This window comes from Cryptomeria japonica, chromosome 8 (genome assembly GCF_030272615.1).
Source record: "Cryptomeria japonica chromosome 8, Sugi_1.0, whole genome shotgun sequence".
Classification (NCBI taxonomy): domain Eukaryota; kingdom Viridiplantae; phylum Streptophyta; class Pinopsida; order Cupressales; family Cupressaceae; genus Cryptomeria; species Cryptomeria japonica.
Window position 1 is genome coordinate 372101699 of NC_081412.1, and position 27560 is coordinate 372129258.

The window sequence follows — 27560 nt, forward strand, 5'->3', positions numbered from 1 at the left end:
CCGCTTCCTATCTATCCTCGGCTTGCTCACTGCCCTGTTCGGCCTGTTGCACCTGTTTTGTTCCCTCAGAAGGTATGTCCTAAGTGACATCTTCTATGTCCAGGGCATCGACATCAATAGTGTCGATTGGTTCTTCAACCAGGTTTCCTTCGTCATCAAAAAATTCATCTGGTTTGGATATAACTGGTTCTTTTTCCACTTGCAGGTTGGCCATACGTGCTTTGTGAGCTTGGATAGCATGATTCATATGCTGATGAGTGTCTTTTTCAACATCATCAATTCTTTCCTCTAATAGCCAGAGTCTTCTTCTCCTTGTGAAGAAGAGTCCCTTATTTTGGTCCAAAACATCAAATAATTCTGAGTTTGAGAGGTCGGGAAAGTACTGTGCAAAGACTTTCTCCCTAATCTACTATTCTTTTTCTATGGAAATGCACCATTTATTATCTAATGCCTTATATAATGAATATGGTGTCTAAGATTTAACCTTTGATGGCGACCGATCATTCTTACACAAATAAATAATAATTTTCTGTAGTACTTCCTCTTTCTCCTCATCACTAAAATCATCATAGTAATCTACTAAATCATGAAGTAATTTTCTCCTAATATTCTTTACAGTTCTTTGACAATGTGTCAAAGGTTTATATGAGGAGATGTCGATATTTACCGGTGCAGATGCTACTGGTTCATTCTTCTTCATCTTCTTTGTCTGTCTGACCTTCTTTGTCATTTCATCAGACTCAGTCTCTTCAGAGTCTAGTTCATTTGACTTAGTCTTTCTTTTTCTTTCAAATACTTTTGTCGGTGCCACTTCTGGTCTCTTCTTTGCAGGTGACCACTTGGTCACTCTTGGAGTTGCAGTAGTAGCCAGTGTCGATGCTGCAGGCATTGCCTTTGCTTTCTTTGCTACCGGTTCTTTTCCTTTCTTTACAGAGGGTTCCTCGACCGGTGCAATCCTTTCTAGATAGGTTTCGGTCCTTTTTGCCTTAGGATAAAGAGGTGAGGCAATAAGGGTTGAGGCATACCCTTCCAACATATCGTACATCACCTCATAGCCCATTGGCTCCACTTCTTCCATTCTAGGCTCAACAGCCTCCATTAAGCATTTGTCCACCTGGATGGTGAAACAGATGTCATCTTCATATTTCTTAACAATATCACTTGAGATCCTCATCCTTTGGCTCATCTTCCATTTGAACTCATCAAAATATTTGTTCAGCACATCAGGGTAACCGGTTCTGATAGCTTGAATGCTTTCCTTGATCTGCTTGGTTACCGGTTGGTCAGGAGACCACTGGACATCTCCTACTCCAGGAAAGTAGCCTTGGAAGTAGAAGAACAACCCAACCAATAGTTGTTCAAACTTGAATCTCAATGCATTATCCTGTTTGATTGACTTCAGATTAGATAGGAGCTACCTCTGCATACCAGTGCATAGGTCAAATGATGCATCCTCTTTAATCATCCGGTAAGCGGCATTTACCGCTGCAGCAGATAGAGAGTTAATTTTGCTGGCACAGAATGTTATGTAGCCTATCACCATGTGGGCACACTTAACAAGATCATCCTTGATGGAGTTGACTGTCATGCCTCGTGAATCGCTTGTTGAACCGGTGAGCTTGGCCATTTCAGTTTTGCTTACCGTTCTTAGGGCTGGCACTTTCCCTATGTTGCAGAAATTGGTGACTGCATGAATTGCCTGAGGTGTGATATCATGCATCCTTTCCAGGTACATCTTGTCACCATGGACTCTGCTCAAAATGATCCTAACATGATCTTCTGTAAAGTCTTCCAAAAAATATACTGCATTATGGAGTTTCTTCTTCTCTAAGATACTATATTCCGGTTTTATTTTCTTGTCCTTTCCATAAAACAGACCTAGTTGAGAGTGGATAGCTAGAGAGGTCTTCAATCTTGCAATCAATATAATCAAAAATTCCCTCTTCCACTATCACTCCAACTGAAACTTGTGATAGGGCGTTATACTTTGACTTCCTTTGAATGAAACTTTTAGACTCAATGGATGTACTAGAACTGGTATGAGATGCAGAAGCCATTGTAGAATATTTTAAGAACTCGAAGAATACCTTTAAAACATGAATTTAGGGCTTTTTGATTCTCCTTCACTCCACACTCCATCGGTTGCCAAATCACCGCTTTGTGTTCTCCACTTGACCATTTGCAAACTGAATTTGAATCTCCTTCAAGACTTGTCAATTTCTTGAAATCTTAACTCAAATCGCCTTTTCTTTGCTCTGCACTTTGAAAAAAAATTCTTCGCTTGAAAACAGATAGTGAGAAATGATTTGAAATATGCTTTTATACATGTCTCTCACCTACCGCCATTAATGCTCCTCTATTAGGGCATAAACCCTAATTTTCCTTTTTACCATTTTCGGTCATCTGCCAAGCGATAGGTATTGCATACCGGTAAGGTCTTTTACCGGTGTAAACTGAGGGTTTGAAAACATTTTGCCGTTTTCTCCCCCTAAGCCTTTTGAAGCTTAGTTTACCGGTTCTGATATTTCCACACTAGGTGTAGAAACTGGTACCTCTTCCAACATTGTTGGTTTCTTCCTCCAGGTTTTGTTCATGTCCGCTTGAATTGTTTCAACATCAATTTCTCCTCTCGAAGTGACCGGTATATCATCAGATATACTATTTCTACTTCTACAGAATCTTGCAATGTGACCCAGTTTGTTGCAGTGGTAGCAAACCAATCCAAGTGCTCTTCAAGGTCCATTGTTCATGTTTCCATTCTTCCTTCTACATTTTGCAGTAGTGTGACCATGACCATGACAAATCCAACAGTTTTCTCTCCATCTAGTTGCCGCTTGATGGCCACTGCTTCTTGACTGATGATTGAAGACATTAAACCGGTTGCGGTTCCGGTTCACAAAAGGTTCAGGACCAACTCCTTGGGTCCTCTGAGGGTATCTTCCGGTGTTGTTCATCACATACCTGCATTCAAATGCTCTATGCCCAAACTTGTTGCATGCATATCAATGACCATTGAACTTATTGGATCTAGGTACATTGTTGATAAAGTAAGGAAAATTATTGTAGGCTTTGCTCCTACATACATTGGCAGTGTGTCCTTCTTTAAGATAGTTAAAGCAAACAGGTTTGAATTTTTGCTTACCTTTTCCTTTGAGTGTCGGTTGCTTCTTTGATGCTTCAGCATTTGTTCCTAAGGATTCTCCTTCCTCATGTCCAGAGAAACCAAGTCCATTGGTATTATTTATTGGTCTAGATGATTCAAGCTTTTTCTCTAGCTTGACAGTACTTTTTCTGAACTTAGCAAGTATTTCCTTTGACTCAGAGAGTTCTTTGGAAATAGCAGTATTTGTCTCCATTAGGCTTGCATTTTCAGAGATAGCCATGTTCAGTTCATCTTGTACTCCTTTTTCCATTCTGCTCTCATGTAGGCGAGTAGTCAATGCACTCATCTCTTGTTTCAACTTGGAGATCTCATGATCTCTGTCCTTCACCAGATCTTTAGCTTTCCTCCTGTTCTCAAGCTCTTGACTAAACCGGATAGTCGGTCCTTCCAACTCCTTTCTCAGGTTGGAGTTTGATTCATTCAACTTATTTACTTATGCTATCATGGCTTCCATATTTGCTTCATCTGTAGAACTATTTTCAGATAGCTCCATCATCTTTTCTGCATGTTCTCTCCTTTTTGCTTGAGATGCCTTGTATTTGACCATAAGATCGTCATAGGCTTGCTCAAACTGAGTGAGTCATTGAGTAAGTTCACTCAAGGTGTATTCCCCCATATCTCTTTCCAAGTGGTTAAACTTATAGAAAGGTAGGATCTGATACCAATTGATGAATACTAAGAGGATGGGGGTGAATTAGTATGCAAAAATCAATGCACTAAAACACTTAAACAATCTGAAGATAAACTGGTAAAAGAGTTTAACAGACAGACTGGTTAACACAAATGCAAATAAAGCATTCACCCACAAAAGCAATACAACCATAACACAAGATATTTGACGTGGAAACCCAAATGGGAAAAAACCTCGGTGAGATGGAACTCACAAGTCACTATCTGCAGAATAGAGACCAGACTGGTTAAGGTTAGACCGGTTAAGGTCAGACCAGTTAAGGTCTTACAATGTTCTTCACCAGAACAGATCCTGTTAGGAATCTCAATCTCTATTAGGAGATAAGTCTGATTAAAGACTACCTTGCTAGAGAATTTTAGATTAACAGAGGTGAACCATCTTGTTAGAGGATTTTACAAAAGGCTTTTGGGCCTACCCGGTTAAGGGCTACAAACTTGTCAAAGATGTGAGTAATCAACAAGTGTTTGATCTATCTAATAGCACAGATTGCTTGGTTAGATCCAGTATAGCTCACAGTTAATGCATTCCAGCATTACTTCAATCTTCTTTGTCTCTCACATAGTTACAACTTGATCTTCTCAGATAAGATCGCTCTTACAACAACTCATAAACCACCTTAAACCCTAGCACAACATAAACCCTTTCAGCAACAACCTAAAACCCTAGACATGATGTCCTTTTAAAGGAATTTGATTTCATGTCGGTCCAATAGGATTACATTACAATTTCCTAGGTTCAATGAATCTAGACATACTTAGTAACATGACACAAGAAGCATCGTCAGTGTGTCGGCACTATCAAACAATCAGTGGATTGGTAACTCATCACAAAATGTCGGTTGGTAACTCATCACAGAGTATTACTGGTTCATACAAAATACCGGTTGTCGGTTTGACAAAAATGAAGACTGGTAAGAATGTGTTGTGCTGCTTTTCTCCCTCGTACCGCTTGAGATCTATGGACCGCTTGGGGTCGACATGTCACTTTAGACCGGGAAACACATTCTGCAAAATCACCAATAGTCTAAAGACTAGAATACAACATACCAGTTGGAATAGATATTGGCTGAGCTCTAGCTCATACATATAAAGGGGATCTTAATGCAAGTGTGTGTCCATCAATGACAATCACAACATAAACATCAAAAATATGTCAACACAAGATTCATTTGTTATTAATTCAAGTCAATTAGCTCCTTCATCTTATGCAAAAATCCTCATACTTGCCTAAGTGCAAACTTCAGTCATCTGTAACTATAGAAACCTTCATCTACCATTAGGAGGTGCGAAATTCATCTTGAGGTGTTGGCAAAATTTAGTGAATGCACAGCGAACTAATTGGAGGTCTACTATTCATACATGTACAGCAAATTATTGGAAGGACTACCATTTATGTATACAAAGCGAACTCCTTGAAGGACTGCCATCTAGGTTATACACAGCAAATTTCTTGAAGGCCTACAATCGAGGGTAAGGGAGCAGCAACATCTATCCTTCATATGATAGCAAGTGATTGTTGAAGACAGTCACCTCATACCTCTTGTGATAGCAACATCTGAACCTGCAAATACATGAGATAAGTGATGAATGATTACATAACTATAATCCATAATCAGATCTAAGGATCTTTTATGGTTGGGTTTTTCCTCCTAGGAGGTTTTCCCAGGGTAACTGTGTCTTGAAGTTAATTTGTTCATTTCTATGTTGTCATTTTCTTTCAGTTAAACAAACTAATTAGAAACTAAATATAAATTCTAAGTTATGTCAATCTGAAAGTGTTAAAATTAACATGGTATCAGAGCTATAGGCTAGATCAACTTTCAGATTTCAGAATTCAGTACTCCTTTATTTCTAGATTGTTGTCTCATTTTCAGGTTAGGTCAATGGGGCTGAAAGTTGAAGATAGGCTTGATGGGAATCTAAACTTTATTGTCTGGAAAGTTCGAATCAAGTTGGCTCTAGAGGAAGAAGATCTTCTCCAATTCATAGAAGCAAAAGAGCTAACTAAACATATGGATGCAGCCGAGCTAAAACAATTCAAAAAGGATGTTGTCAAGGCCAAGAAGATTCTCATTGATTCAGTCAAAGACAACCTATTCACCTCTATTTCCTCATTTACCACTACAAGGGAAATGTTCAGCCATTTGCAAGGTACATATGAAATTAACAATCTCAGTAGGGCAATTACTTTAAGACAACAACTACTTCATATCAAAATCGCAAAAGAAGATTTTGTTATTTCCTACTTTATGAGAATTTCAGAACTAAAGAATCAGCTAGGTTTAATTGGCCATAACATGGAAGATAAAGACCTTGTCATGATTGCCCTAAATGGTCTACCTCACTCATGGGAGTCATTTATCCAAACCATAAGTGGTAGGACTAAGTTACCCACCCTTCATCACCTTAAAAATGATTGTATCCAAGAAGAGTCTCGCCTCATCATAAGAGGGCAAACCAAAAGTTCCCATATAGATGATCATCACATGCTTGTAGCTCAATGCAAGAAAGGGGAAAATTGGAAGAAACCTTATCCTAAAATAAATAGGGAATTCAGACCATTTAGTTCCCAACACCCTTGGAAGAAACCAAGAGATACCTCGCGTGTCTGTTGCTTTAGATGTGACAAATTTGGTCACTATGCTAAAGAATGTCAGCATAACCCTAACCAAAGTGAAGCCAACCTAAATGAAGTATTAGAACAAAATGATGATTTTTTTATTCATCTCTGCTCTGTCTAGCAGTGTTCCTTCAAATAGCAATACTTGGTTGATTGACAGTGGTGCCTTCGGACACATCACAGGCTACTATGATCACCTTTCATACTTAGTAGAAAAGGATACCAGCCTTCATGTAGTAATTGGTGATGACGCTCGTTATTCGGTAAGAGGTTTTGGCTCTACTTCTCTAAATTTAGTTTCTGGTATTTCCTTGCATCTTAGTGATATCTTGTTTGTTCTTGGAATTAAAATAAATCTAATTTCCATTTCTGCTCTAGAAGATAAAGGTTATCAAATTGCATTTTCTAATGGAAAAGTTCTTGCATGGCCTAAAAAATCTAGTTTTAAATCTGCTCGTATAATTGGTCATAGATATGATAGTCTTTATAAACTCTCTACTAACCCTATCCAAGCACTCATTAATGAGGTTCCTAAATCTTGTGAGTTATGGCATAGAAGGCTTGGACACTTGCATTATTAGGCTCTTCCATCCCTTGAAAAGTTAGTCAAAGGTATGCCTAAACTCAGTCAAATCCATGATAACACTTGTAAAGGTTGTGCTATAGGTAAAAATGTTAAAAGTCCATTTCATAAAAGTGAAAATAGAGCTAAAGACAAACTAGAACTTGTTCACTCTGATTTATGTGGTCCTATGTCTATAGCTTCTCCTAGTGGATTACTTTATTATGTAATCTTCATAGATGATTTCTCTAGGAAAACTTGGATCTACTTCTTGAAATCTAAAGAATCCGATGAAGTCCTAAGCAAATTTAAAGAGTTCAAAGCATTAACTGAAAACTCCTCTGGTAAAAGAATTAAATGTTTAAGATCTGACGATGGAGGTGAGTACATGTCCGGTAGCTTTTATGATTTTTGTGTTGAGTTAGGAATTAATAGGGAGTTTTGTGTTCCATACAATCCTCAACAAAATGGTGTTGCCGAAAGAAAGAATAGGACTATTTTGGAGGCTGCAAAGGCTATGATTCACGATCAAGACTTGCAGACCTCCCTATGGGCAGAGGCCTCCAGAACAGTAGTATATATCTAAAATAGATGCCCTCACCATGTTCTAAAGAAAATGACCCCTGAAGAAGCCTTCATAGGATCCAAACCAGACATCAGTCACCTCAGAATCTTTGGAAGTCCTATTTATGTTCATGTGCCCAAAGAAAAGTGAACCAAGCTGGAACCCTCCAGAAAGAAAGGCATTCTAGTCGGTTACAGTGAATCCTCCAAAGCATTCAGAATATTCATCCCAGGTCAAAGATATGTTGAGGTAAGTAGGGATGTTACATTTGAAGAAGATATTGCTTTTAAGAAATCAAAAGGTTCTTGTGTTATTGATGAAGCTAATGACAATCAAGATATAAATGTTGATTCTATCCCTGAGATTCAGAGGGAGTAAGTGGAACCTCCACCTCAAGATGATCATGATGATCCACCAGAGCCCATGAATCCCACTGATATTCCTAGTGACATTGTCGTTACCAAAAAGAGGCCTCTTTGGGTAAGGAACACCATTCAAGAAGCTAAAAGATTTGCTACTCCCAGTGGCACCTTCCGTCAAACTAAGAGACCTCAGGTATTCTCCAACTACGTTGATTTGATGTGCAATATCATTGAAACTGAACCTTGCAATGTTGAAAAAGCCTTGATTCATCATGCCTGGAAGCTTGCTATGGATGAAGAATATCAGTCAATCATCAAGAATGATGTGTGGGACATTGTGCCCAGACCCAAAGGTAAATTTGTTGTTTCCTCTAAATGGTTATTTAAAATTAAACATAATGTTGATGGTAGTATTGAAAAATATAAGGTTAGATTTGTAGCTCGTGATTTTTCTCAAAAGGAAGGCATAGACTATGAAGAAACATTTGCTCTTGTTGCTAGATATACTTCTATTAGAACTATAATAGCCATTGCTATTACTAGGGGTTGGAAACTACATCAAATGGATGTTAAGACTACCTTCCTCAATGGTGTCATTGAGGAAGAAGTCTATATTGAGCAACCTGAGGGTTACGAGATTCAAGATAGATTAACCCATGTGTGCAGGTTAAAGAAAGCTCTGTATGGCCTTAAACAAGCTCCTCGTGCTTGGTATGAAAGAATTGATAAATACTTACTAAGTCTAGGCTTTTGTAAAAATGATGGTGACTCTAACATATACTTTAAGGTAGCCAATGATGAAATGCTAATTCTAGTTCTTTATGTGGATGACTTATTCCTTACTGGTAAAGATGAACTTATTATTAGATGCAAGAAAGAATTAGCTTCAGAATTTGAAATGAAAGACTTAGGTCTAATGCATTATTTTCTAGGTCTAGAAGTATGGCAAAGATCTAACAAAAATTTTCTAAGTCAAGGAAAGTATACTATTGACATTTTGAAAAGATTTAGAATGATGGATTGTAAACCCATGTCTACTCCTATGGAATCTAACTTAAAGAAGTTAAGTGTTTCTGCAGCTAACTCTGAATTTGCAGATCCATCCGAGTACTGACAGTTGATTGGATCACTGATGTATCTAGTTAACACTAGATCAGACATATGTTTTTTTGTAAATGCTCTCAGCCAGTTCATGAGCATGCCCAAACATGTTCATCTTGTTGCAGCCAAGCATATCCTAAGATACTTGCGAGGCATAGTTGGTTTTGGGCTGAAGTATCCACTTAACACTCCAATAACCTTGGAAGGTTATTCAGATGCAGACTGGGCTGGAAGCATCAAAGATAGGAAAAGCACCTTCGGTATTTGTTTTAGCTTGGGATCCGCAGCAATCTCTTGGGCTTGTAGGAAACAATCCTCAGTGGCATTGAGTACTGTTGAAGCTGAGTATATTGCAGCAAGTGTAGCTTCTAGAGAAGCAGTGTGGCTTCACAAGCTTCTTGCAGGGTTGTTTGGTCAAGCTTGGGATCTTACAGTTATTCACTATGATAACCAGAGTTGTATTAAGATGTCCATCAACCCAGTGTTTCATGACAAGTTAAAACATGTGGAAACTCACTATCATTTCATTCGGGACATGGTGCAAAGAGGTGCTATTCAGCTGAAGTATGTCAGCACTGATGAGCAGGTTGCAGATATTCTTACCAAGCCTCTATCCAAAGTGAAGTTTGTGTACTTCAAGGACAGACTTGGTATTATGGAAAATGAAACCCTAATTGAAAGGGAGTCTCAATCTCAGTAATACAATGTGTTGTATCAAACCACCCTCTGCAGGTAATGTAAGGTGGTATTGCAAAAAGTTCTCAAGGAGAAGTATAATTATTAACCATCCTCTGCGGGCAATGTAAGATGGTATTGTAAATGTTAAACCACCCTCTATGGGAAATGTAAGGGGGTATTGTAAACTTCTCAGGGAGAAGTGTAATTAGTAACCATCCTCTGCGGGCAATGTAAGATGGTATTGTAAAATGTTAAACCATCCTCTGCGGGCAATGTAAGATGGTATTGTAAAAACTTCTCAGGGAGAAGTGTAATTGTTAAACCATCCTCTGTGGGCAATGTAAGATGGTATTAGTGTAATTGATTAACCATCCTCTGTGGGCAATGTAAGATGGTCAAAAAGATTCTCTCCACCCTCTGTAGGGAATTTAAGGTGGATCCAGTCTATGCTTGTGTGCAAGCTAGAAGATTGTATTATGTAATTCCATTCCTTGCTTGTGTATGCAAGATGGAAGATTATAGTTATGTTCTCCTCCCTAATTAAGAGGGAGTGTTGATATTAATTAGGGAAGGGCAGATTCATATTGCCTTGGGCAACATTGGAATCTGCCCAAATAAGGGTTGGCCCCTCTTCCCTCCAACGTGGCCCTATCCCCCACGCTATATCAAATAAACACTCAGCGTGCTATCCAATAGGGCAGACCATATTAACAAGGTAGTTAAAAGGTAATAATTAAAAGTTTAATTATTGAAAAGTCGACCTAGTTAAGGAGTTCGCTCCATATAAATAAAAGATCAAGATTCATTTGTTATTAACTCAAGTCAATTAGCTCCTTCATCTTATGTGAAAATATTCATACTTGCCTAAGTGTGAACTTCAATCATCTACGACTACAGCAACCTTCATCTACCATTAGGAGGTGCAAAATTCATCTTGAGGTGTTGGCAAAATTCAGTGAATGCACAACGAACTGATTGGAGGTCTACCATTCATACATGTACAATGAATTACTGGAAGGACTACCATTTATGTATACAAAGCGAACTGGTTGAAGGACTGCCATCTAGGTTATACATAGCAAATTCCTTGAAGGCCTACAATCTAGGGTAAGGGAGCAGTAGCATCTATCCTTCATATGATAGCAAGTGATTGTTGAAGGCAGTCACCTCATACCTCTTGTGATAGCAACATCTGAACCTGCAAATACATGAGATAAGTGATGTAATGATTACATAACTATAATCCATAATCAGATCTAAGGATCTTTTCTAGCTGGGTTTTTCCTCCTAGGAGGTTTTCCCAGGGTAACTTTGTCTTGTTGTTAATTTGTTCGTTTCTATGTTGTCATTTTCTCTCAGTTAAACAAACTAATTAGAAACTAAATCTAAATTCTAAGTTATGTCAATCTGAAAGTGTTAAAATTAACAATAAATCCCCAGCACATTTGTATAACTTAGTCACTTGGCATACTCTTTAGATTCTTTTAGAAACTACCAAATCAAATACTCCTAATTTCCATTCTTTCATTCTTCATAAAAGCATCATAGTTTGTATAACCATTCTCTTCTATAGGACTAGATTATTCTTTTAAGTTTCATTACATATCTCTAAGATAACTATCTCATTTACCTAAGTAACATAATCCATTTCATCTGGATAGCTTCCATTTCTTAAACAAGATCTATAACAGAAACTACTATTCTTCCAACTTAATTTCCATAAGATTATAATCCCATCTTACAATTTCAATACAATACAAATGCATACACACTAACTCTTTCTTATCCACATAGAACTCATAATCTAACATTACATAATAAATATCTTGTACTTCAATGAATGTACCATAAGAACTTCACGTAACTATTGCATCATCTCTTTCTCAATCACATCAACATCTATATGAAGATACATAGCATAAGGGTACATAATCTCTTATACAAATACAAAGCATCACGATACATTTTTTTTCCAAGTGCATAGAAATCAGCTCCAAAGAATATTCACATGAGGAATAATTCAAGAATCCAATCCACACACACTAACATCCAAGAAGAGGAATATCCCAATGGAAGAAGGCATCAAATCGCCCAACCATGTGGAACCAATAGGAACCACCCTCTGTGCTAGGAGATGACATAAGGCTCCAACTCACACTGAAGACCTAAGCTAACACCTAATAACCATAGGATACAACATGACTCCACAAGACTCCAACATAAGAGTACAATATCAAAATACATCTCATGGCTAAATCGAAGCAATCAACCTCCAGAGGCACAATCAATAAATCAAAGCATGTGGATAATGGATACATGTAGGGAAAAAGTGTCATCACATGCTATCCTCACAAAAGAAGCAGCCAAGCCTCACCCCGATAGACATGTGGAATCATCTCAACCTTGGAGCCTTCCAAGGGAGATTGGTTTACCACTCCAATGGTCTTCCCAAGCTCATCCCAAGTGCACACGCTTCTAGGGATATGAGGGGGGGCCACAAAACCAATTATTATCTTATTTAGTGAATTCCTAAATAACTAAACCCACTAATAAATTATTAAGGTTATCACTTGCAATTACAAGAAAACTCTTCATGTGGTTCCATCAAGTCTAGACCCCCTCCTAGAGGCCTAATGCTCAAGACCTTGGTCCACCCATGCAAGAGTCCACTCTCCCTACCATGGACCAAAACCATAGGGTATCACATAACAACATCATAATAAAAACATGAAACTCATCAAGGAAAGCATCCAAAAGTCATTACAAATCTGTTACAAACTGAATTATAAAGGATATCTATAAACATACAAACACATGCCATATAATAAGAATCATGCCATAAGCTCAAAGAATCATAACAAAAAAATAAAGAGAGCCTCAAGAGTGATAAAAACACATAAATAGGGAAATAATATGAATTGAATGATACCACATAATCCTCAACAGTGAGGCACAACATAACCTCTCGCTGGAGCTGCATATACTCATACTCAACAACAAGGAATGCATACATCTTACTAGAGAAACATTCCATACCTCAATAGACAAGTGCGAAAATACTTGTTGGAGCCCAAATAGGATTCAAATGTGATAGTACAAAGCCTCGGGAATCAAAAACCATCAATAAAAGTCAACTGGAAAGTCAAAACCCTAACCAAAAATGTGTTGATACTATTTTGGCGCTTTTGTCCTACTCTAGCGCTATTGACTCCCAGAGTGGTGCTATTGCTCTCTGTTTTACCTAGGTTGTAACTTTTGAAAAACAGGAAGAAAAAAAAAAGCAATCAATCTTGCCCAAATTCGGGCAGTGGCTCAATCAGGGTCTGAAACCGACCAAGAACACATCAACAATAAAGATAAAAGCATAATAGAGAATACACAAGCCAAATAAGGTCATATAGACAAGAATTTGACTTTAACCGATGAATACTTGCACAAGAAAGTGTTACAAAGACAACCATATCAAACCAAAACACAAAAAAAGATCACCAGACAATAAGAGGTCCCAAAATAGGATTCAAAAGGGCAATACAAGCCTCCACAACTCAAAACCCATCACATAGAGAATTCACAAGAAGAACATAGCCATAAAATTCACATATCAAAACACTCATTTCCTTCACAGCACAAAATCAAAATTCCAGATTCAAATGCAATCTTTTCTAATTTATTTCTTTTCAATCAAACCAATAATAAATAACTGAAATCACTCCCAAAAATTTCCCCAAAACAATATTTTAGTGCACACAGAGAAAACAACTTTTTTGAAAGATCAAAATGCAAGAATGGAAAAAGATCTCCAACCTAAAAGTAGAGTGATGGTAATGCAATTGTACAAGAGCAAAAATCCCAACCAACAAGCTTTCCAAAATCCAATCCAATCAAGCAATTCTCACTCCAAGCAATTCAAAAATCCAAAAGTCGTAGAGAGATCCAAAAGAACACACCACAAAAATGCTCACCAAGCCAATAAATAAGATCTCATTCAAAATTATAGAAGAATATCCGGCAATCAAAATATTCCAATAAAATATATTGTATTCCAACCCCCCTTCCAAAAATCGAGGTAAGAATATTAAATAATATTATTTAGTTACCCTCAAATCTCAACCAATAAAAGAATAGGGTAGGTATAAACATAATATTTAATTACTCAATCATTAAAAAGAGAATATAATAATAATATAATAAAAAAATAATGAATTAAAGCCCAATTAAATAAATCAAAGGCATTATAAATAAATGTTCCAATTAAATATAAATCGTAAATAATATAAATAAATAAACAAACAATTAAATAATAATAATGTCACAATCACAACTCCCAAGAGGGCCAATCATAATAAGGGGTAGGTACATAAATAATAACAAATAAATAAATAAATAAATAATCAAAACAATAAAAGATTAGATAAACAATAAATAACCCAACAATAAATAAATAAACAATAAATAAGATAAATAAATAAACAATAAAGAAGATAAATAAATAAATAAAATTAATTAATTAATAAACAATAAAGAAGATAAATAAATAAATAAACAATAAACAAATAAGAAAAATGGATCATGAATAAGTAAATGTACGGACAATCATAAATGCTTCAATGAGTAATTAAACAATAAATAAATAAATGTACAGATATGCATAAATACTCTACCAATAATTAATAAATAAATAAATAATAATTTAATAAATCAAAAGTTCATATAATAAATATTCAATTAAACATTAGACCATCAAATAATAATAATATAAAATCATCAAGTAAGTATAAATTCATGAAATAAACATCAATAAATAATAAATCTCTAATAATAATAATTCACACATTAATATCAAATATTAATGACATCCATTAATTTAATTTAATACTAAATAAACTATATAAACTAATTAATTATTAATTCATAAATAATAGCAAATTCACAAGGCAACCCGACATAAGGTTGAACAACATACCACATGACGCAAACCATTGAGTCAAGCCAAGACACTAATTGACAAGGGTATCATCTTAAGCCTAAAGTATGAGAGGGAAACCCATGCCATCTCTGACAACTTGCCATTGGGATAAGACACGCTCAGACCTATGAGGCCACGTGGAGTCAATGTCTAGTACCTGCAATCCTGCATCCACTACTAAAACACAACACAACATATGTACGATACATATACATCATAAATGATCAGGCAAGTGATAGAGAATCACAACGCCATATCATGCTCAAAATGAGTGGTATGACAACGTGCCTATCACAAAGACACTAGAAGACAATCGCAATCATCAACTCAATCATCATCATAATTATGGAATATGGTTAGCATAATCAAGATAACATCCCAACCTCATAAGCAATATAATCCATACATGAATAGTGAGTGCATAAGCTTGATCAACATATTAGTCCAGGATATAACTTCATCCACATAAATCATAATGAATCCACTAATATCAAAGAGACTATCAGAGCGCAAATCTAAAAGTGTTTATCACATTCTCTCATAAAGGATGAGTCGGGGAGGGGCACTACAATTTCCACAAGTCCAAAATGTGTCTCAAAGCAAAAAAAGTTGAAAAAAAAAGTCAAAAATTGTCTCAAAACACTCCAAGTGATCATCCAACTTCAAAAGTTCTCAACAAACATGGCTTTTCAAACAATTGGATACCTTGGTTTCAAAATTCATGTCACTTAGGGTTAGGTTTTGCATAGGCCAAACTTCAGTCATAGAACATACACATTGCCTTTCATATTTAGTCCATCGCATTATCATAATTCCCTTTTGCACTTAGGTTCAAAATCATTTTTCGAGGTCTAGGTCCTTCATTTCCATTGCATTTTCATCATCATGCCAAAATTAGGTCTTGGCTTAGATTGCATTTCGCATATTCCAAGTCATTGGTCCTCACACATCTTTATTGCATTGGCCTTATCATTGTATTGTCACAAACCCAAGTCTTGTCTTAGCTTGATTTTGTCATATCACATCATATCCTTAGATTAGAGCATACTTCAAGACCATATCATAGCTTAGGTCCTTGTCATTATCATTGTCAATTTGCATTTAGTCTCAAAATTAGGTTTTCCAAACTTGAAAAATCAAAACTTTAGAATAAGCCCTAATTTGTTATTAGGAAGTCTTGACATTGTCCAAAATTTGTCGTTTTGTCAACATCATTTTGTCAAACCTAGCTTAGTATCCAAATAAAGGTGAGACATTGTCATTTGTCCTATTATTATTTAGTCATTTGGTCCCTTGTCCTTTTAAGGTCTAGACTTCATTTTGATTTCCTAAGGTTACATCTTTAGGTTTGCATTCCAAAAGTTTGTCCAAATCTTCAAAAATACCAAAAAACATAGGTTGCATTATCATTACCTAAGATTGCATTATCATTTCATTATCACCCAAAAATTCAAAAGTAAAAAAAACACAGGCTGCATTCTTATTCTATATTGCATTATCATCTTTTAAGGTTGAACTTAGTTGCATTTCATTATCATTCCAAAAACTCAAAAGACCAAAAACACAAGTTCCATTACCATCCTTTTAGGTTGCATTTGTCAAATTCCATTAGTTGCATTGCATAGTGACATGCATGTTGAAATGAGATCCCAATTTTTTTATGAGACCATGTCGTCACAATTGAACAATCGATCATGTCGACCCAATTCATACATCTCTTAAAACTTGGATCAAACTTTTTATGACAAAAAAAGTGTTCAAATACTAAAATTAGAGGAGAAACTAGCTCAAGAAATAAAGATCTTAGAACAAAAGTGAAAAATAGTGAAAATATTAGATCCCAAATGTCCAAAATGTTTCAAAAATTTAAAGGTCCAAACACAAACCTTAAGCCAGTTGACGTACAAGTGCTCATTGCATGATTAGACATATCAGCTCTCATCTCACAAATAGACATGATGAAACAATTTCAAGCAACAAGCACAAATTTTAACCAAGTCCTCAATCAAACCTCGTTTGACCAAATCCCAAATCAAACCTCCTTCGACCAAATTTCAAGTCAAACCTCATTTGATCAGACTCCATTTAGTCAAATCTCAAATGAAAACTTATTCAATCTGACACAGTTGCAGGTTAACCTAACACAGTTGCAGGTTAACCCAACACAGCCAATGGTCCAACATATCCAACCAACACAATCAATGGTACAATTTCAAAAATATGCTCAACCAATCACACAATTTCAACAATTGGCTCAACCCACTATGGAGTATCAACAACAAACTCAGTCAACAAATAAATATCAACAAATACAACTAGAAATTTGAAAACAAAAGTTGTCACTCACAAATCAAACCACATTTCAAACATGTCAGACCAATTCAAACAAGTCCAAAATCAAATCCCAAACAACCAAAACCAAATTTCATACATGTCGGACCAATTCAACCAAGTCCAAAATCCAATCCCATTCAACCAAAACCCAATACAAAATCAAAACATAATACCAGACCAAAACCAAATCCAATTCAAACAAATTCAAAATCCAAACCCAACCACGTCAAAACCTCGCAAAGACTCAATTGCTTATCAAAAGATATCTCTTTTAGACATCTCTTAAAGATAATCCTAAGTGATTCTTCTGAGAAAGATCAAAATCATACACCCATGTCTAGCAGTGGCTCATCCCCCTATAAGCAAATTGACTCTCCAGTGGTCTCTATTCCTACACCTTGTGAAACTTTGCAAGAACCTCCTATATCATCCTCATCAAATGATACACCCAAGGATGAAATCCCCCAAGGGATATCCACAATATATTTCCAAGTTAATCCAATTCATGATGCAAGTCCCTACCATGCTTCAGAAATGCTAGATCCAATGCTACCATGTGCTTCATTCCCGATCAAACCTATTTTAGAGGATCCCATTCAAAGCCCATCTCCCTCATGTCAAAGCATCGATTTCTTTCCTGAATCCCCCGAAGATATCCAAAGTCCAACCCCACGTCAAGAGGATAATTTAGAGCATATAGAAATTAGTCCTAAAACAAATCAAGATCAAGATACCGAGAACAAACAATCCCATCCACTTGTTGACCAAAATTTCATTTCCTTTGATGATCTTACCATCCAAATCCATCCTATCCCAAATGATACCCTTCCATTTCATGACCAAAAAATCCTTTTATATCCTATTGGCATCCTACTCCCTGAGCAAGGTTGAGATATCCCTTCCATTCTTCCTAATGATATCTATAGAACATAAGATATCACTGAGAGGGGGAGTGAATCAATGATTATAAACAATTTCAAACAATGTGTGCAACTAGTAGAATAATGAAAGCACTAACAAGAAACCACACACAAGAGAACATCACATAACACTAGATATATGAGGAAAACCCAATGTGGGAAAAACCTCGGTGAGAAATGATGCTGGAGATCTACTACTCTAATCCACCCTCACAATGAAATAATAGTTTCACAATATTTAAGACACCAACCCAAGGAGTACCAACCCCTAGAAATTTATGGGCACCTACCCAAAGGAGCACCAACCCCTATTCTATTTTGAGCACCAACCCTTGCACCAAGCACCTACTCAATGAAATACAATGAGATATAAAATTAATACAATGATAAACACCTAGTTAAAAATGAGTTTTGTAACACCTGGAAACAATTCTCTCTGTCGGTTAAACTCTTATCTGTCACACCGATTCTTTTCTCTACCGGTCCTTTGAATCCTTTGCAACTTTGTTTTTGCCTTACCGAATCTCCTCTCACACTCTGTCTGCCCTCCTTCATTCTTTGTTGCTATCTTATCAATTCAGACACTATAGATTCAATATTGTTAACCACTGCAACTATTTACCAGTAACCTCAACCCTTGCCGATTACACCTATCTTACCAGTTCTTCTCCAACACTTTGTTGCTTCAATATTCTTCTATCACACTCAAAATGATCAACTTTTGCCTTATAGAGATTCACTTTATCATAAATCTCTCATCAAGCATCCCAATCTCAGATCTACGATCTACACATTTATACTCTTACTTTCCCACCAAAATAAAACTTAAACTTTATGTGCTTAGGGTTTTATTCACCGACCTTGATCCATATCAAATCAGATCTCATCTTCTTGAATCGACAACCTGCAACATTTCAGCAAAAATATATGTCCTTTTTTTATTCTTCCTATAAACGTTTACTATATTTAGCAAACTAGACTCTGTTCATCAGTCTTGATTTTGTCAATCACAATAAATGATCTAGTAGTTTCCTTTTCCAGATCAGCAAGATGATCAAATATCTTGCTTTGATCATAATGTCAAAGAATAAAATCTCTGTCCTTCAATCTACTTTGAACCGCAATCCTCTGCAACTGATCTATGATTTTCGCAGTCAACATTTAATACCGACCTAGTCGGCAACTACCTTGTCGATACACCATTCACCTACCACTACATGTTCGCCACGTGGAATCCATGTGACATCTCTATCAGGATCCATCTCACTTGATTGTGTTGGTTCAAACTCAGTCACCAACCGAACATGCTACCGGTATACACTAATTGGTTAACCTTCATATCATGCACTTCTTTGTTCTATTGGTTAGAACATATTTTATCGGACTGCACTTACATACCGGGTTTGCTTTCTTACCGGTTGACATCCCATACCAGTTGACATCAACATGCCAACAACCTCCAATATCGGTAACAACATCTTGCATACCGATTGACATCAATGACAATACAATGCCAACAATCTCCCCCCTTGGGCATTGATGGAAACACATATATTATTGGTTCAACCTCCACTACCCGGACTCACAATATGCACTATCTCCAACTGCATTCTTTACAATATGTACTATCTCTAACTGCATTCTTTCTCCCCCTTTGACAATAATGACAAAGGGTCGGGACAGCTTTCTGAGTTCTCCCCCTTTGCAGGTAATTCATGAACTACTATACTTCATCTCCCAGTAGGCCAGACTACTTTGCCCTTTCACCCTATGGTCCAATTTGTGATTTTTATCAAGTACAAATTGAATATACATTGAAAACAACCACAAACATGTACTAATGAGAACATTCTTCCCTAGTGAAGTTACTCTCTCGATCAAGTTGATTATGACTTTGGTAGATAGACAAATTGAATAGACAACTTTCCAAAGCTTCAAACTAGCTGGTACTTCCATACAGACATCTGATCTCCCCCTATGTCCAACATATGGTGGAAGAGTAAAAAATGTATGGCTATGAACTCCCCCGAACCACGGATCTGCATACACATTTAAGTGCATAAAGTTGGTGAAAAAATACCTAACTTGTGTCTTAGATATTCAAATATGTTTACCAGTAGAGGTTTTGTGAAGATATCAACAACTTACTCGCTTGTAGGAACATATTCTACCTTCACTTGTTGCTTGCAACCTTCTCTCTGATAAAGTGGTGTTTGATAGCAATGTGCTTTGTCCTTGAGTGCATAACCGAATTCTTTGAAATGTTGATTGCACTTGAGTTATCACACGGATTGAAATAGGGTCGGATATTTTTATCTGAATGTCCTTGAGAGTCCGCTTCATCCATAACACCTGAGAATAACATGTAGTAGCAGCAATATATTCTGCCTCAATAGTAGATAAGGAGACAGAGTCCTGCTTCTTTCTATGCCATGAAACTAACCAGTCACCTAAAAAGAATGTGCCACTGCTTGTGCTTTTTCGGTCATCAATGCAACCTGCCCAATACGCATCAGTGTAGGCCTATAAAGTGAAATCTCCTTGCTTTGGATACCATAAGCCATAATTAAGTGTTCCTTGTAGGTACTTGAGGATTCTTCTAACTGCATTCTCATGTGACAGTTTAGGTGCAGCTTGAAATCTTGCCACCATACATATTGCCTGCACTATATCCGGTCTTGAGGCAGTAAGGTATAACAGACTACCAATCATGGATCTATACAAGTTCTTATCCACTTTCGATGACTCATCAACCTTGCTCAACTTGCATCTGGTCACCATGGGGGTACTTATCGGTTTTCTATCTTCCATCTACAATTTCTTCAACATATCTCTAGCATACTTAGTTTGAGAGATAAATATTCCTTTATCTTGTTGTGAAATTTGCAAACCAAGAAAATATGGCAGCTCTCCAAGCATAGACATCTCAAACTTTGATTGTGTCTGATCAACAAACTCTTTACACAAGATATCCTTGTTGCCTCCAAATATTATATCATCCACATATACAACAACAATAATCAAGTGATTTCCATCTACTTTGATCTACAAATTACTATCTACACTTCCCTTTCTGAAACCTTGTGCCTTAAGATACTTATCCAACCTTGAATACCATACTCTTGGAGCCTACTTTAAACCATACAATGCTTTCTTCAATCGGCATACAAAAGTTTCATCATCATGTAGCAGAAAACCTTCTGGTTGTTCTATGTAGACTTCTTCTTCCAAATTACCATTCAAGGAAGCAGACTTGACATCCATTTGATATACCTTGTATCCTTTGAAGGCAAAGAATGCTAAGAACATTCTAATAGTCTCAAGTCTTGCAACCGGCACAAATGCTTCTTCAAAATAAATTCCTTGTACTTGAGAAAACCCTTTGCACACTAACCTTGCTTTATGCCTAACAATCTTACCTTCTTCATTCATCTTGTTCTGGTAGACCCATTTATAACCAACGACATTTTTATCTACTGGTCTAGGAACTAATTCCCAAGTCTTGTTCTTTTCAATTTGTTGCTGCTCTTCTTCCATAGCATCCATCCATTTGTCACTTTTCATGGCCTCATTGAATGTCTTGGGTTCCATTTCAGTCATGAGGCAAAAATTCACTTGTTCATTGTTTCGGTCAAGTCTTCTTCTTGTCTGTACACGGTCACTTTTATTTCCTATAATCTGCTCTTCTGGGTGATTTTTCTGCACATATCTGTTAGGGGTCTTGTTGGGTGCTTCTCCCAGTTCATTTTCTAACTGAAATTCATCTTCTTCACATGAATCATCATATCAGTTTACTTGTGCTTGTTTGCCTTTATGCAAATCTTCATCAATTCTTACATGCACACTTCCAATGACTCTCCTCAGTCTTTTATTGTATAATTTGTAGGCTTTTCTATGAGTAGAGTAACCCAAGAATATTCCTTCATCACTCCTAGAATCAAAACCAGCTAAACTATCTTCATCTCTCTTGATGGAGCATTTACTTCCAAACACTTTGAAATATTTAACTGATGGCTTCCAGTCATACCATAGTTCATAAGGTGCCATTTTTCTATTTGTTCTCAGCTAAACCCAGTTTAGTTATAGTAGTATGAATTGCTTCCTTCTAGTACATATCTGGTATGTTTGCTTCATTCAACATAGTTCTTGCCATCTCCTTGATAGTCTAGTTTTTCCTTTCTACAACACCATTTTGTTGTGGTGTTCTTGGGGCTAAATATTGTCTTCTGATTACATGTCTCTCACAGTAGTCTACAAACTCATTTGATGTGAACTCACCACCTTGATCTGATCTCAGACACTTCAGCTTGCATCCACTTTCCCACTCAACCATCTTCCGAAATATTTTGAACCTCTCATATGCTTGTGATTTGTCATGTAGGAAAGTGACCCATGTCATTGTTAAGAAATCATCAATGAACAACATGAAGTATCTCTCACCAGCTAAAGCTCTTGTTCTGGTTGGACCACACAGATTTGTATGCACAAGTTTTAAGGGCCTTGAGGTATTATGTTCTTTGGTTTTGAAGGTTACCTTATTCTACTTGCCTCTTAGACATTAATCACAAAAAGTACTTGTCAGTTTGATAATTGGTGTTATATGTCTCACATAGCCTTTCTTGCTCACCTTAACCAGATTATCAAAGTTTTAATCTTTTGTGCCACAGCTAGCTCTCATCTACTTGTCCCATCATGCATTGGGACTCAAAGCACTCATTCAGATTGTACACATTTCCATCTATCCTTTTTCCTTCTGCAAAAATCTATCTGGTACTATCCTTCCTTATCTGACAATCAATAGAGTTAAATGTGAATTTGTATCCTTTGTCACACATTTGACTCACACTTAGAAAATTATGCTTTAGTCCTTCTACATAGTATATATCATGTTCTTTTAATTTGTCATCTATGTTTAGAGTACCTTTGCCTTTTATCTTGATGGAAGAGTTGTCTCCGAACCTCACTGAACCTCCATTCCAATCATCAAACTTGATGAACTTCTTTTTGTCTCCGGCCATGTGATTGGAACAACCACTGTCAACTACCCATAAATTTATTTTTTCTGCATGCAGGGCAGTCTGGACAATCAAACTTGATTCTTCTTTATTCTTATCCTTCTCAACCCAAACCGGGTTGGCTTCCTTTTTCTTTTTAGTTGCACTTTTCTGCTCTGGTTTTGCTTCCGGTCTCTGATCTGGTACCGAATTCTTTTGCGTAGAAGTCCTGAGTTTGCAGGTCTTTGCAATGTGGCAAACATTTTGACAATGATAGCATTTGACATTGACATTGAAAGATGAACTTGAAAAACTATTGTAGGATATTGACTGACTTCTCCTACATTCAAAACTCTTATGACCAAAATAATTACATTGATAACAAGTGACATTCATCACCTAGAGTGCAGAAAATGAATTTCTACTTTCAAAACTAGTAGGGGGCTTACGCAACAAACTACAATCAACAATTCTATGAACAAAGTTATTACACAGGTAACAGTAACCATAGAATTTGGGTATATACCAATATTGTTTCTTTGGACCAGCAAACCTTTGTCTCACTGAATGTTTTACTCTCGTGCTATTGACTTTAGTGAACCACTCTTCATCAATCTTGAAATTGCCTTTATGGTTTGCATTCCAGTATGATGTGTGAGCCTTCCAGTTCTAAGCATTCTGTTTCATGGGCGGATTTCTTGTGGCTTCAGCATAGGTCTTCTTCTCAATAGCCTTGCTAATAGTAAAGGTTTGCTTTTCTTTACTTTCACTTGAAGAGGTAAACTGCATTTCCTTTCTGGATGTATCTCTGCTATTTGAACTTTGTCCCTCTTCAAATCCTAAACCTTCGGTATCTTTTGAGTGCTTCTGATTACTCAACATCTTGTCCAAGGCTTCAGTGTTGCTCTCATAGTTTCTTCTCATCTTTAGTTCATCTTAGCTCTTTTCAAGCTCCTTTCTGAGCCTTACAATTTTTTCTTCTAGATTTTGATGCTCCTTCTCCTTATTTATCAAATCAGAGGATGTAACTTCACATATCCTCTTGGCCTCTTCCAACTGGAGTTTCAAATAAAAAATTGTTTTCTTGGACTCATCCAGAGATTGCCTCAAACAGTCTTGATCTTCAGCAGCAACACACTTAACCTTTTTGAGTTCCCTTCTTGTTTTACTCAACTCCTCAAGAGCACTTATGAGCTCACCTTCCAATTCCACTTCAGCTTCAATATCTTTATCTTCATTAGCTTCATCGACTCGTTCATCTAGTGCCATAAAGAGATTGGTTTCTCTTTCATCCTCACAACAGTCATTTTCTGAGGCACTTTCTTCATCTATGGCATCATCTTCAATAGTATACAGGTTGTTATACTTTTGGTAGCTTCTTCTATCTTGTCGATAGGCATTCTTCTTTTTATCCTTACCCGAAGGTCTGCTGGTGCTTTGTTTCTCCTCTCCAACATTCTCACCATAGGGACATTTTGAAGCAAAGTGTCCTATTTTACCACAGTTAAAACATTTGAGAGGTAATTTTCCTTTGTACTTACTGGATCCTCTTTTAAGATTCCTTACAAATTTTTCTACCACTATGTCCGAGTCTTCACTAGATTCTCCATGAGTAATTTATTCATTGCCCTTTTTGATGGAGTTGAGAGCAACCTCTTTCTTTGAAGTTCCTTCACTAGTTGTTCTCATCTCATAAGAGGTTAGGGACCCAAATAACTCATCCATTGATAAGGTTTTTTAGATCCTTGGCTTCTTCAATTGCAAAGACCTTTGTGTCATACTTAGATGTGAGAGATCTAAGTACACTTTTGACAATGACTTCATCAGCTATATCATCTCCAAGTCCTCTAATAGTGTTCACCATTTCATCAATTCTTTGAAGATAATCAACAATATTCTCTTCATCTTTCATCTTCAAGAATTCAAGCTGACCTCTTAGTGTTTGCAGTTTAGCCTCCTTGACCTTGACATCTCCTTCAAATAGTCTTTTCAACTTATCCCAAGTTTCCTTGGTGGATGACCAGTGCATAACCTTAACAAACTCATTATCAGACAGTCCACTGAGAATAGAATGCTTGGCCCTGGAATTATTTTCATATTCCTTCTTAGCATTTGTATTTATAGGAGGAGTATTAGGGACAATATACCCATTGTTCATAGACATCCAAACATCAAAACCTAGGGAGGACATATATGTTTCCATTCTTCTACTCTAGAAGGCATAGTTGGTACCATAAAACATGGGAGCTTTGGAGGAGGAGGATTCATTCCTTGTCATTGTGTTCTTAAACCAGAATCTACCCAATCTAGAGAAATCTTTGACAAACAGAGAACCTATTGCTTTGATACCAATTATAGAACACAAGATATCACTGAGAGGGGGGATGAATAAGTGATTATAAACAATTTCAAACAATATGTGCAACTGGTAGGATAATGAAAGCACTAACAAGCAACCACACACAAGAGCACATCACATAACATCAGATATATGAGGAAAACCCAATGTGGGAAAAACCTCGGTGAGAAATGTTGTTGGAGATCTACTGCTCCAATCCAGCCTCAGAATTAAATAACAATTTTATAATGTTTAGGGCACCTACCCAAGGAGTGCCAACCCCTAGAAATTTATGGGCACCTACCCAAAGGAGCACCAAACCCTATTCTATTTTTAGCACCAACCCCTACACTGAGCACCTACACAGTGAAATACAATGAGATATAAAATCAATACAATGATAAACACCTGGTTATAGATGAGTTTTGTAATACCTGGAAACAATTCTCTCTGTCGATTAAACTCTTATCTGTCACATTGCTTCTTTTCTCTACCGGTCCTCTGAATCCTTTGCAACTATGTTTCTCCCTTACTGAATCTCCTCTCACACTATGTCTTCTCTCCTTCACTCTTTGTTGTTATCTTACTGGTTCAGACACTATCGGTTCAATAAATTGTTAACCTCTACAACTATTTATTGGTAACCTCAACCCTTGTTAGTTATACCTATCTTACCGGTTCTTCTCCAACACTCAGTTGCTTCAATATTCTTCTATCACACTCAAGCATCCTAATCTCATATTTATGATTTGCACATTTATACTCTTGCTTTCCTACCAAAATAAAATTCAAACTTCACGCGCTTAGGGTTTTCTTCACTGACCTTGATCCGTATCAAATCAGATCTCATCTTCTTGAATCAACAACTTGCAATAGTTCAACAAAAATCTTTGTCCTTTTTTATTCTTCCTATAAACATTTACTATATTTAACAAACTAGACTCTGTTCATCAGTCTTGATTTTGTCGTTCATAATAAATGATCTAGCAGTTTCCTTTTCCATATCAGCAAGATGATCAAATATCCTGCTTCAAGCATAATGTCAAAGAATAAAATATCTTCCCTTTGATCTTCTTTGATTTGTAATCCTCTACAATTGATCCATGATTTTTGCAGTCGACATTTAATACCGACCTAGTCGGCAACTACCTCGTCGATGCACCATTCACCTACCACTACATGTTCCCCACCTGGAATCCACATGACATCTCTATCAGAATCCAACTCACTTGATTGTGTCGGTTCAAACTCAGTCACTGATCGAACATGCTACCGGTATACACTAATTGTTTAACCTTCATATCGGGCACTTCTCTGTTCTGTCGGTTAGAACATGTTATATTAGACTGCACTTACTTACCAGGTTTGATTTCTTACCGGTTGGTATCCCATACTAGTTGACATCAACATGACAACAACCTCCAATGTCGGTAACAACATCTTGCATACCAGTTGACATACTTACCATTTGACATCAATGACAATATAATACCAACAATCTCATTGAAATTCAAGAGAAAAACACCTTTAAAGAGGAATCCAACGATCTTCCTCCTTGTCAAGATCAAAGTATCCTTTAAACTTCATGTCCACCACAAGCCCTTATCATCCCTTTAAATCCTCCACAATATCCCTTTGTTCCTCCATCTCCATGTCTTAATTTGCCATATACACTCCAAGATCTCATTCCTTTTGATGATCCCATTATTCCTCTCATTCCATCTCATCAAGAGCCTATCATTGATCCTGATCCCCCTTGTGATTCAAACATGTTTGTGCAAGATGTTCATGAATCCCCTACATGCACAATGGGTTCCTCCACTTTGATCTATTTTGATCCACTTCATGATCCCATCATTTCTTTCATATCATACCCACCTCATAATTGACTCGCGTCTTCTTCCCAAAGCAAAGAGTATCCTATGGGTCAAAGTATTTATAAAGGAAAAGGAGTAGACCTTCATAAGCAAGAACCCCTCCATATTAAAGAAAATATTAATGGTCATGGCCTTACTGACACTTCTTAAGATGTTGGTATCCCTACCAAACCTAAATCCAAATATACACCTTCCCATTCATCCCTTCCATCCATTTTAGGTCCTTATATCCCTTTGTCCCCTATTCAGGATCAACAAAGGCATACATCTTTGAGCACCTTTCATCCATCCAAAAGACCACCATATCATTCCTCTCCATCCATACATTCATCTCCCCCTCCAAGCAATTTGGATGCCAAGCATAAAATTCATAAGTCCAACAATCTACAT